We start from the raw sequence: 14,027 nt of genomic DNA on the forward strand, positions 1-14,027 counted from the left end.
ATTAATACATTACTAACATAATGTATTAAATATTGGTATCTTGTCTCTTTAATAGACTGAACTGTCTAATAAAGTTGGAGCTGGGATTAACTAATCTCTATATAAATACCTCCCCTTAACACCCTACCTTCACCACCCATTGCCTAGCACAGGAGACACATGATAAATTTGTTGAACAAATAGCCAACCACACCAAAATTAAAGTCTCACTGTGATACCTTGGTCTCTTACCTGAGAGAGGCTGGATAGATGGTCATCAGAAATCTTATATTGAATTCCAGCAGTTTTAGTATTCATAGGTATCCCCTCCCACCAAACCCCCAGCATTAGCCTATTTCCCTCCGCTATATAGAGCTTCATAGGTTTGCATAAAAATTACCCTTATTGTAATAAACTGCCACCTTCACACATATGCACATTCTTCTTTTTAAGTTTATTTCTTATTAGAAGCTTGACAAACATCAACAAAATGAACATTTGCATGTAAAAAGAACAGAAAAAGAAGATTGTTTATAAAATAATGAAACTCTTATATCCAGCTTGGAGGCTTTTAAAATTGTTTCATTGATGTTCTTTCTTTTTCTCTGTATCACTAGCTCCATAATTCTCTCCCCAAAATAACAAATAAGTATAATCAAGAATAAAAAATGCATACTCTGACTATGTCTGAAAATGTGACTTACTTTCTGCCTCAGTTTTATCACCTCTCTATCAAGAGGTGAAATGCATGAGGCAAATCAGCATTACACTTTGGGAGTCATAATTAGTAGTTATTGCATTCATCAGAATCCTTAAGTCTTTCTAAGTTGTTTTTATACATTTTTCTACTGGTTCTGCTCACTTCACTACATATCAGTTCCTAGAGATTCTCCTACCTATTTCTGCATCTCTCCCTTTCGCTGCTTCTTATTGCACAATAATATAATGTTATATCCCTATATCATAATTTGTTTAACCATTTCCCAGTTGATGGGTGCCTCCTTTTTTATTTATAGTTCTTTGCTATAACATAAAGTGGTGCTACAAATATTCTTGTACTTATTGGTCTTTTCTCTCTTTTCTTATCCTCTCTTCAGGCTATATACCTAGTAGTGGTATTGCTAGGTCAAAGGGGTGACTTTTTGGGTCTAGTTCCACATTGTCAGAATGAAATGACTGGTTAGTGTGACTTTCTTCTCACAGTCCCTCCAGTAATTGTTCTTTTTATTGGTTTATTTTGTAGCCTTTGCCAGTTTGGTGGAGTTGATGTGAAACTCAGAGTTGTTTTAATTTGCATTTCTCTTCTTATTAGTGATTTGAAGCATTTTTTCATATAGCTGTTGCCTTTCTTCTTTTGAACTCCCTATTCGTCTCCTCTGAACATTTATCTATTATGGAATGGCTCTAGTTCTTAAATATCTATATCTCTTCTCTATATATCCTTCATAACAGATCTTTATCCAGGAAAATATGCTGCAGAATTTTTTCCAAGTGATCTATTTTCATCCTAATTTTAACTGCACTTATTTTGTGAAAAAACTTTAAAATTTTAAGTAGTCAAAATTGTCCATTTTAGTTCCAGCTATATACTTTAGCTCCATACATAAACTGAATGTCCTACTTTGAGGGGGCCAATTACCAAAGCTAAGTTAAATAATATATTTACAAGATAATTGGGGGAGGAGGTTCCCTTAATGAAAAAATAAAACTGAAATACCCTTAAAGTCTAACTTACTAAATCATAATCATAAATTAATCATAAGATCAAAAGCTAGAAGGAATCTTTTTTTAAACATTTATTAATATTCGTTTTTAACATAATTACATGATTCATGCTCCTACTTTCCCCTTCCCCCCCACCCCCTCCCCCATAGCCAACGCACATTTCCACTGGTTTTATCATGTGTCGTTGATCAAAACTTATTTCCAAATTGTTGTTAGTTACATTGGTGTGGTGGTTTCAAGTCTACATCCCCAATCATGTCCACCCCAACCCATGCGTTCAAGCAGTTGTTTTTCTTATATGTTTCCTCTCCTGCAGTCCTTCCTCTGAATGTGGGTAGCGTTCTTTACCATAAATCCCTCAGAACTGTCCTGTGTCATTGCTGCTGGTACTAGAAGGAATCTTAAAGATCATCCAGGCCAACACCATTTTACAGATGAGAAAACTTGAGACTCAAATTAACTGACTTCCCCCAAATTACACAGACTTTGTTAGAGCTAGAATTTTATTTATATGGTCTGATTCCAAATCCAATGCTCTCTCTATCATAGAAATTACTTTTATAATACCACACAGAAGTCATTTTGAAGGCAGTTTCATTAGATTATTTCATTTAATGAAGTGGCCTTTAAGGTATTATCACTTCAGTTTATTTCACCTTTTAAATACAAAAATGTTTCAATGAAAAATCTTTTATTTGCCATAGGTTATTAGTTCAAATGACAATTTTGCAGATAGATTTTTCTTGCCCATCTGATGCTTTGTTTAAAATAGTCGCATGCTTTATTTTTAGATTTTTTTTGTTTCTGTTATTTTTCCACTTTTAAACTTTAAAAAGGGATATACATGTATCCAAAAAAAAAAAAAAAGATTTGGTTTGAGATCACTTTAAAAAGACACTGTATCTACTTGCCCATACCCTCCCATCTGAGAGATCACACACACACACACACACACACACACACACAATCAACTCAAAGTTGGAACAAACCTGAGTGACTTGTCACTACCATTGCTAACAATGAAAGCTTTGGCCACATAGTGTATCCAGGATGGCAGCCCCAGGCAGAGAAGAGGGTGGTGTGGGGGAGGGGTCTCTCCCCAGTAGCCTTTGTCCCTCTTTCTGCACACACACACTCCTCCTGGGCAGATGTATTTTTGAAAATGTGACAGAGATTGAGAAATTCCCTAGTGTTAAATAGCCCATTTTAAAATGGCCCTTGCTTTTAATATAAAGAAATCTTTTTCCTGTTTCTGTGAGAAGGAAGGAAGGGCTATTTTAATGTCCTTTTTTAATAAATACAGAATAAATGTATGTTTTTCTATATACATGAATGTAGATTGCATGAGCCTGTGTGTGCTTCTGCCTATGTGTGTATTTACATATATGTGTATACACACACATGTGGGGGGGAGTTGAATAAACAATTAAAAAGCCACCCCAAACTATTGAAATAAGAGCTGTTTGTGCCTTCACAGATCTGTAAACTAGGGAGGATAAAAGTCTCTTTTTTCCCCGTCTGTGACTGGCTTCACGTGTCTGCCAGCATTATGCAAGTGTACTGGGGGAAGGCAGAAATTTTTAAAATGCATGCATGTGGATGAGGGTCAAGCCCCGAGTATCAGTAATGCAGTGGGCTCCCCTGTACAGCTGCAGCGCCCGAGCCTACCCACAGCAACGAGATGCCTTAATTGAGACATGCTGTCAAAGTGACAAACACATTTGCATACAGTCTATTTATTTTCACCAGGGAAGGTCTACAGTCTGCCGTCGGTTGAACATTCTTAATCAGTTTGCTGTAAGTGAGCCGGCAGCTAGCTGTCCTGTGCTGGGAGCTTTTCTTCATTACATGACAGATTAGCTAAAGGGGGGATGGTCTAGGGAAGGCATTAAACCCCTTCATTTTAACTCTTTGTGGCTTACTCTACTGCACGTTAGCTTCTGGCCCTCTCCAGTCTGCTCACAGTTGTGACAGTCTTCATTATTCAGCCATTTCTTAAATACACAGTATCATGGTAAATTATTCTGAAGCACCCATGTAGTACAGGCAGGGCCACGGAGCTCAGAAACATCAAGGTTTCGGATTCCGTGATTGTAAAAATGCTGGTGTTTCCCTGAGAGTTTTAATTATATTCCTGTGTGCAGGGTAAAAAAAGGATGTGATTTCATTCATTCAGGAAACATTTATGAAGCTCTTGTTATGTGCAGTGAGTGCCCTATGCTCAGAGAAGAATAGATACAAAGATAAATAAAACATTGCACCATCATCAAGGAGTTTATATTCTAGGGAATGAGATAAGACTTGGGCCCAAATAAAGAAAGATTATAAGATGATGTGGGCTTATTAGAGGAGTACAGAGCATTACATGATCAGATGCAGGAGAGATCACTCTAAGCTGAAGGAATCTAAGTAGGCTTCAGAGAGGTGGTAGCCTTGGAACTGGGTCTTGAGGGTTGAGTGCAGGCAGGGATGTGGGATGAGAGATTTGGGGCAAAGGGAATAAATTTGCATAAGCAAAGGTAGTACAGGTGGGAAAATGCAGGACATGTTAAGGGGACTAGATCATCCGATCCAAAATCTCCTTTTCATTTCTAATATTTTATGTATGATCATTCAATATTCTGAGGGCTCTTGTAGCTCTTATATTCTTGTTCAGACATTCTAAGGTTCCTTCCAGCCCTCACAGTTTGTGCTGAATGATCTATTAGCTCTGATAATAGCTGAGGAAACTAAAATCCAGAGAAGGGGAAATTACTTGATCAAGGTCATACATCAGGGCAGTGGCAAAGTAATTTGCTTTGTCAGACTTCTTCTCACCCATCATGAATGAGCAAATCAGATTGACTATGGAAACTCTGAACATGGGTTTCAGATTCTGGTCTGGACTAATACTATCAAGGGTATAGGCCTTATTTAGGGATTTTACTTGCTATTACCAGTCCTGCTCTTAGGAGGCAGAAAACAGAAATAAAGCATCATATCAAGGATCATGGGAAATGGCCCCAGGGCCCTTCTGCTTTGCATTCTCTCTTAACTGATTGATCTGTGGACAAATGAATCTCTTGCTTTCCACCCTGATGGATTCCAAAGGGCTTGTGTTGAAAGGTACCTCTCTTTTCCCCTAAACTAAATGAACATTCTTTAAGCTATTTAGTGTAAAGATTCGGAATTGAAATAAAGCACCCATGGAGGGAGTTGAAGCCAAAGCCAAAGGTTCCAGTGGTTCCCAGAGACTTAGGATAACAGTTGATTTGAATACTTCTCAAATGCAAACTCTGTGATAGATGAGGAGTTTCATCATTTTTGTACAGACTTACCCCTCTGGCATTACATACAAAAAACTAAATCATCCAGGCTCATATTTAGTGGGTATTACAGCAATCCACCAAGAAAGTCCCTTTTTAACTTTTTCTCATTTGAAACTAGGGGAGCCAAAAAGTTCATGTATACAGGAGAGCCCACTGAACTAGGAGTAAATAAGTGTGGATCCAGGTCCCCCACCCTGCCCAACTCACTTTGTGGCCTTGAACAAATCATAACTCTTCTCTGGAAACTGCTTTCCTCACTTGTAAAAAAGGAGGAAGTTGAACCAAAAGATTTTGAGGGCCCTTACACCTCTAACATTCTGACATTTTTTTTATTCTAGTCATTTTCACGTATGACAAAGCTTTCAGTCTATATTCTAAGATCTTTTTCAGCTCTAGTATCCTGTGTTCTAATATTGTTTGTTGTAAAATCAGCAGCTCTGTTATTTAGTGAGTCTGGAAAGCCTTATAAATTAACTGAATCTTAGTGATTTGAGTGGAAGGCTCTTTGCAGCAAGGAGAGGAAAGCACAAACTTGGCGCCCAGAAGCCTGCATTCATATCTCAGTTCTAGCATTTCCTACCTGTGTGGCCTTAAATAAGTGATTTAACTTCCCTTTCCTCCTCCATAAAATGGGGAAGGGGGCCAATATTACTCATCCTACTCCTGTTAGAGTTATTGTGAAAAAAAGCATTTTATAAAAAGAAAACTTTAAAGCTATGTAAAAATGTGAATCAGTGAGTTTATTCCATCAAGTGCTAAACACATACTAATTTCGTCACCAGGTTATATTTATTTTTGTTCAGTTGGAGGAAAAAATATAGTAAATTAGCCATCTAATGGAAAAATTTATGGCCTTCTAAGGTCATAAATCAGTATTTTTATCCCCTACTAGAAACAACTTTGTAATGACAGGAATTACACACAAGTCTCACTTAACCTTAGACATATTTTTTATCACTAGAAGAGACACTGATTTCCAAACAAATCAGTAATAGGGGAGTGACATGGTACATTTGGAAAGTGCTCTGGATTTGAAGTCAGAAGACCTGGGTTCAAACCCAGCTCTGATACTTGCTGGTTTTGTGACTGTGGGTACATCTCTTCATGTCTCTCAGCTTCCATTTCTTCATCTGTAAAATAAGGGTATTGGATTCAATAGTTCTTGCTGGTTTCTAAGGCATATTCCAACTCTAATTCTGCAATGCTTCCTACTCATCTGTGTTGTTGTCCTTGCCTCTTGACAGTCACTGTGGCATAGCAGAAAGGAATCTAAATTTAGGGGCTTAAATCCCAGATTGACATTCACTAGCAATGAGACTGTGGGCAAGACACTTAATCTGAGTGTCAGTGTCTTCATATGTTAAGTGAAGGCAATAAGACTTGACCTATCAAGACTGCAAAGAGATAAAAACAGAAGTTATTACTACTCTTCATGAAGATTGGGTCGATGGGCCATGGCTTGCCTTCCCATCGTCTAGTCACTCTCCATTGGACAGTTTTCTTATAGAAGCCCAAGTTCATAATCAAAGGAGCTTATTTCTAAACACAGCCTTACATTTAAGAGGGGAAAAAGAAACTGCCAATAGAGGAAGAAAAATGATATTCAGGAACTTCACAAGTGCTGAGTTGAAAATTCAAGAGGTTTTGATTAAAGATTCAGTGTTTGCTGAATGTGTTTTTCTGTCTTTGTAGATATCTTTTGTCTGCTTTCATTGAAGTGAAGAAACCTAAATATCCCCACCAACAATAGTCAAAATCAGAACTGTCTTCTCAATACCGTATTTGGTTGGCCTTATCTGAAAATCTTCTTAGCCAAAGGAGACTCAAGGCTCAATTAGCAATTGCTCTGAAATCCAAACCATCTCCATTCAGCATAGATTGAAGATAGCAAAGTCAGAGTTATATGAAAGCTGACTATAGATTTTTAGCATATCAAAAATTAGAGTTAAATAAGATATTAGAACATAAATTGTTAAAACATATAACACAGGGGGGCAGCTGGGTAGCTCAGTGGTTTGAGAGCCAGGCCTAGAGATGGGAGGTCCTAGGTTCAAATCCGGCCTCAGACACTTCCCAGCTGTGTGACCCTGGGCAAGTCATTTGACCCCCATTGCCTACCTTTACCAATCTTCCACCTATAAGTCAATACACAGAAGTTAAGGGTTTAAAATTAAACAACAAAAACAAAAATAAAAAAACATATAACACAGGGTTGAATCTGGAAAAGATCTTTGAGTCATTGTAGCAAGCATTCTGTCCTGGGAGTCAACAAACCTAGGTTTGAATTCTGGTTGACATGCGTTTGTGACTCTAAGTGAGTCATTTGAATTCTCTTAAACTCTGTTTCAATCCCAATAAGATGTAGCTAATCATATTTTATATTACCTACTTCATAAGGAACAAGTAGCATAGCTTTTGGCAATGTACTATATAAACTTTAAATGGAAATAAAGAGGAAATATTAGAACATAGACTATTAATACAGAAAGAGGCCCTAATGCCATATTGTTAAAAACAAGTATGTTAGAGCTGGCAGAGACTCCAGGTGTCATTTTGACCAATGTATTCATTTTAGAGATGAAGAAACTAAATGGAGGATTGATTTGCCTATGGTCACACAGGATGTTAGAATTGGCCAAGGTGAGGACTTGAACCATTGTCTCCTGACTCCCACCCCAGTGCTTTTCCCACTACACCATACTGCCTCTTTGTCTGAGACAAAGCCAGAAGCAGAATGGCCCCCCTCCTGGCTTATAGCACACTATGAAAATGAGTTTCTTTTTGCCCAGTCCTTGAAGTATTCTGTGAGTGAAGGTGTTAATTAAACATTTCATCTACTTTGCAGTAATTTCAACAAGATTGATATTTATCTTGTGACAGGCACTTCCATAATATCCAGATTTAGGGAGCCCTATAACTTTGTGTTAGGAGTTAGTGGATATAAGGGTGTTTTATAACCATAAAGCATTACATAAAAATGAGGAATTATGATAACAAACCATCACAATGGTTTCTGTTGATCATAAGCACTTCTCATACTCAACCTGGTTTAGTGGTAAAAGCACTGGACTTAGGATCAAAAGATCTGAATTGTTTCCCCTAACCTATCTATATTGCCTATACTTATATCCCCATTCTATAGATGAGGAAACTGAGGCTACAATCTTTACAATATAATAATGGAGAGAGGGGAAGGAGAAAAGGGGGGTGGGGAGGGAAAGAGGAGAGAGACAGAGAGACAGAGAGAGAGGGAGGGAGGGAGAGAGAGAGAGAGATCTTAGAACATAGATTGTTATATCTGGAAGCAGTTCATTCCATACATTCCTTATACAGATAGTGTCATTGCCAAAACACCAACTGAGGTCTGCTAAACCAAGCCCAATGCTACCTCCTAGGCAATGGTGTCTACTGTAATAATATCTTTCCCTCCCCTTCAGAGAAAAGCATATGGTAGTGGCAGGAGTTCTAGACTTCGAGTCAACAGACTTGGTTTGAATCTGAACTCTGCCACTTTTTTAGATGTATGACTCGGGACAAGTAACTTCTCTCTGATACTCAATTCCCTTTTCTCTAAAGTAGAAATAGTGGTTGCTCTTCTAACCTCACAGGGTTGTTGAAAGGAGGATGTTTCATAAGATTTAAAGTGCTATTGAATTGTGAGTTTTTATTACTGCCTCCACTTTAGGAATGGGAAAACTGAGACTTAAAGGGATAATAGGATGCTAGGATTTAAAACTGGCAGGGGGGACCTTAGAGATAATCTTGTTCAACCACCTCATTTTACAGATGAGAAAGCTAAGATCTAAAGAGGGGAAGTAACCCACCCAGTTTCACACAGATAGAAGGAGGAGTTGGAATATGGGCTCTTTGCCCTGTAGCCCCCTGAAGTGATGTTCCCAAGGTGACACAGCTAATAAGAGACTCCAGCCCAGGGCTCTTGGAAGCTTTGCATCCTTTCCCCATGGCCGCACTACCTCCCTAGCAAAATGAGACTAACTTTCTGCTGAGCATCTCTCCTTCCCTTCTTATATGAGCAGACCATATCTTTCCTCTCTTTTCTCCTGTGGTCTCCCTTTGTTTCGTGAGTTTAAAATAAGGCAGCCCTGAGGAAGGCATGCTTTGGCATTGCAATGGCTCCAAGATAAGATTTTGGAAGGCTTGGTATGCAGGAGTTCAGCAGAACCATGGGGAACAACAAGCTTAGTGGTGACCAGAATTTATATTTGTTCTTTTAAAACATTTTCATCAAGCTCTTTAGAAATAGTGACTAGAGTAGTTTGAGGACTATGCCCAAGCACCTTGAATTTCACTTGCTTGCAAAATTATTTCAGAGTAGGGAGGTGTATCTAGTGAGACAAGAGGATTATAGATCCAGCAGAATTTGTCACAGGAGGGGTAGGAAGGACCTTATGGTATTAAAAGCAAATTACACACAATAAAATCCTCCATTAAAACCATAGAATCTTAGAAGCTCTTAGTTAGAGGGACCTTGGGAGTCAGCTACTCCAACTCCTATCTAAACAGAAATCTCCTTTATAATATCCTCAACAAGCAAATCTTTTTGAAGACCTCTAGAGCTGGGGAACTCACTACCTCAAAAGGCAACCCAATCTATTTTTGGACATCTCCAACTTTTAGAAAGTTAATATCTGATTTGGAAGGACCTTTGGAGTCATTTTATATGATCCTTACCTAAAGCATGAATCCCTTCTAAAACATACCTGACAGATGGTAGGTCTTGAACATCTCCTTTGGAGTCCACCGTTTCTACTTTTGGAAAGCCTTAATTGTTAGGAAATTTTTCTTACATTGAGCCTAAATCTGACTTTCTGCAACTATACCTCCCACCCTGGCCAGGGCTCCTATTTCCACTGTCTGGAACCAAGTAATAAAGCTGACACTAAAATAGAACTTGAAAGTTTGCAAAGTACTCTCTCATTGAGAATTGATTCCCTCATAACAACCCAGCTTCCCTTTCCAGAATTAATTGCACTTTCTCCATTCACTGGTCCTAGTGTGAAAATACTCCCTGGAATACTCCTTGCTTCCCACTGCTACTTTCAAGGTGATCCTCAACCCCCTAATCAAAATTCTGGTAGCTGTTCTTTGCTGGCCTCCAGATTACTCATCTTTTCTCAGTAAGTTCAATGCCTGGCTCAGACTTCCTTTCTTCCTCAGCTCCACTGCTCACATTAGGGGACTTCAACATATGTATTGATACTCCCTCCAACACTCCCAGGTCCTTACTTAACTCACTTTACATGACCTCCTTCCCTTATTTACTCCCTCCTTTCTCATTTTACATGACTTCCTCTTCTACCCCACCTCAGTTACATACAGAGTCTTGCTCTTGATCTTGCTATCACCCACAAATCCTCCGTTTCCATGTTCATGAACTCTGAAATTTTGTTATAGCTGTCTATTGTCATTCCTCCCCTCTCTGCCTTACCTCCCCAAACTCTATTCTTTGTCCTCACTCTCACCTCCAGTTTCTTAATTCCTCACTTTTCCCAGGTTATCACTCCTATCCTAGTTATATTTTCCTCCCTTCCCCATCTTGACCTTTGGTGAACCAGTTCAACTCTCTCTTGAATCCCTTGCACCCTTTTTCTACTGCCTTGGATTACTCCATCATCTTCTGCCTTCACTCTTATTCATATTCTACTTAACAAAACTGAAGAAAATCTCAAAACTATGTTGGCTGAATCCACTACAAATTTATGTTACACTACCTCAACTGGATCCTCACTGCAGCAAGGCAATCCTTTTTTTTTTTTTTTTTAATTTTAAACCCTTAACTTCTGTGTATTGACTTATAGGTGGAAGATTGGTAAGGGTAGGCAATGGGGGTCAAGTGACTTGCCCAGGGTCACACAGCTGGGAAGTGTCTGAGGCCGGATTTGAACCTAGGACCTCCCATCTCTAGGCCTGGCTCTCAAACCACTGAGCTACCCAGCTGCCCCAAGGCAATCCTTTTATATCTCCCTAAAATTCACTCTCCATCCCATTTACCACAATGACTTTTTATCTTTCCCCAAACCTTCTAAAGTACCACTTTCCTCAGCTGAAAACTTTGCCTAATAATTAAACTGAAAAAAAAAACTGGAACAATTTATTAAGAGCTTTCTCTTCTCTGATTCCTACTGATCTCTCATCATTTAGATATCTTCCACCTATATCGCCCATTGTGAAAAAGGAATTCACCTCCCTTTGTTTTCTTTGATGTAATCAATCAGACCTTTAATGTAATCAGTCAGAAACTTGAAGATCCTTTAGCATTGATTGCAAGTACAAACATACCCTCAGAGAAAGGAAGTTGAAACCAACAAGACAGGAAATTAATCCCATAATAACTACCCCCCCTGGGCAGTACCAGTCAAATTAAGGAACTATGACTGGTTCCTGAGATGTGACATGGGAGAACTAGTGGGTGGAGAAAAATGTTTATAAGGTGAGACCCAGCACGAAGTGGGAAAATTCTGATTCGCACTTGCTCTCTGGGATTCGGACTCTGGTGCCGATGGCTCTTGCTGAAAGGGCATTGGGATTCCCATTCAGATTCTGGAGGGTCTTGGATTTGGATTTGGGTGCTGACTGAAAACTCTTGCTGAGGAGACTCTTACTCTGGACACTCTACTCCCCCCATTCTCCTGGCTAGAAATTGGACCCCTCTTCGGGGGAAAGATGGGGGTGGAGGAGCTAGATATCATCAGATCAGCTGTAATAAAGCTATTAATAGACTCATAATTTAATTTATTTGTAATTATTACAATTTGGCATCCACCCTTTTTAAAACTATTACACCAGGTATCTTCCATCACCATTTTCTCCTTTACCCCCATCCTCCTTGAGGAGGTGATCAAGTAAACCCATTCTATCCTATCTCCTCCAGCATATCTCTATCCTCTATGGTATGGAGTCTCTTACTTATCTTCAGCCTTTCCCCATGTCCTGGGTACTCTCCTACTTCATCCAGAGATACCTGTATCTCTCCTATATTCACCTTAACAAAGACCTCTTTATCTCTACTAACTTTTATCCCATATCTTTCTTCGCTTTTGTGGCTAAACCCCTTGAGAAAGCCATCTACAATAAGTGCCTCTATTTCCTTTCCTCTCACTCTCAAGAAGAGCCTCTTCTGGCCTCCTCATTCAACTGACCTCCTCATTCAACTAAAATTGCTCTAACAAATCTAATGGCCTTTTCTCACTTCACATCCTTCTTGTCTTCTCTGCAGCCTTTGACACTGTTGATCAACCTTTTCTCCTTGATACTAGCTTTTTCTCTAGGCTTCCATTATACTACTCTATCCCAGTTCCCCTACCTATCTGGCTATTACTTCCCAGGCTTCTTTGCTGGACCTTCATTCAGATCATGATTGTCCCCTAGGATTCTATCCTAGGCTCTCTTTTCTTCTATACTATTTCACTTGATGAACTCTTCTGTTCCCATGATTCAGTTATGATCTCTATGCTGATAATCCTCAGATATACTCATTCTGCCCTAATCTCTCTTCTGATCTTTAGTCCTGTGTCTCTGTCTATTAGGCATCTTGAATTAGATATACCATAGATATCTTAAACTCAATATGCCCAAAACCTAACTTGTCATCTTTTTCTCTTACTCTCCCTTCTAATAGCCTATAAAAATATTCCCTCTTCTCTCCTCTGACATCACCCCATACCTGGACTATCACAATGGCTTGCTGATTAGTTTCCCCATCTTGAGCCTTTCTCTACTCCTGCCCATGCCCTGCTTAACTTTCAAAATGGTCTTCCTAAAGCACAGGCTCCACCATGCCACCACTCTGCTCCCTGTCACTTCCTGGATCAGTATAAAACCTTCATTTGGATTTTATAAACACATACACACACACACCCCACCTCTCTCCAGTCTTCTTTTTTTTTAATCCTTACAATGTGGCTTAGAATTATACTATCATTTCTAAGGCAGAAGAGTGGTAAGGGCTACCAGTGATGGGCAAACTACGGCCCTCGGGCCAGATGCTGCCCCCTGAACTGTTCTATCCAACTGCTTGACATTATTCCTAATCTGACGAATACAATGAGTAGGATACAATACATTGAAACTTCAAAAGAGTTGCCTTAGAAACAGACTGACAGATGAGCATTTCCTTTCCTTTGGCCCCCCTCTTTAAAAAGTTTGCCCATCACTGGGCTAGAGAATAAGGTTTAAGTGACTCACAGCTAGGAAGTGTCTGAGGCCACTTTTAAACCCAGGACCTCCCATTTCCAGTCTGGGCATTTTTTCCACTGAGCCACCTAGCTGCCCCTCCAGTCTTCTGAAAGATTATTCCTCACCACTGCAGTCCTGTGACACTAGCCTCTTTGTTGTTCTTCCAGTAAGACACCGGCTCTTGACTTGTGTATTTTCACCAACAGTCTCCTATGTTTAAAATAGTTTGCTTCTTCATCTTGCCTCCTAGCCTTCCTTCAAGCCTCAACTAAAATCCCACCTTTTTTAAGATGCCTCTCCCAATGCCTCCTAATGCTAATGCCTTCTGAGATTATATCCAATTTATCCTATATATACCTTGTTTGTAAAAAATGATTTTCATATTGTCTCCATCATAAGAATGTAAGCTCTTTGAGAGCAGATACTATCTTTTATCTTTTCTTTATGATTCCAGAGTTTAGCCCAATGCCTGGCACAGAGCAGGTGCTTAATAAATGCCTATTGAATAACCAATAAAAATTATCTTGTTTGAGCTGCATAACCCTGTGAGGTATGTACTGCAAATGTTAGTATCCCCATTTTATAGATGAGGAAAGGGGAACTGAAGCCCTGAGAAAAGGAAGTGATGAACTTCCATTTTTTACTGCCATCTAGTCCTATTCGATGAATATATATTGTTTCCATTTTGCAAGGTACTGCGCTATACAGAGACGAAATGAAAGGAGTCACTGTCCTCAGGGAGCTTCCATTCCACTAACTCATCTAGTAAATGTCAGGGCTGGATTCAAGCCCAGATCTTTTTAACTCTTGAGTCTAGCT

The 14,027-nt window shown here is 39.2% G+C and overlaps 1 protein-coding gene across 1 annotated transcript in view; it reads left to right on the forward strand.

Annotated features, from left to right (window-relative positions):
* The window catches only part of DENND1A (DENN domain containing 1A), a 667,138-nt gene that overhangs the window by 578,788 nt on the left and 74,323 nt on the right, over window positions 1–14,027 (forward strand). The gene's annotated exons all lie outside the window — the stretch shown is intronic.

The sequence above is a fragment of the Gracilinanus agilis genome, chromosome 2 (genome assembly GCF_016433145.1).
Source record: "Gracilinanus agilis isolate LMUSP501 chromosome 2, AgileGrace, whole genome shotgun sequence".
NCBI lineage: Eukaryota > Metazoa > Chordata > Mammalia > Didelphimorphia > Didelphidae > Gracilinanus > Gracilinanus agilis.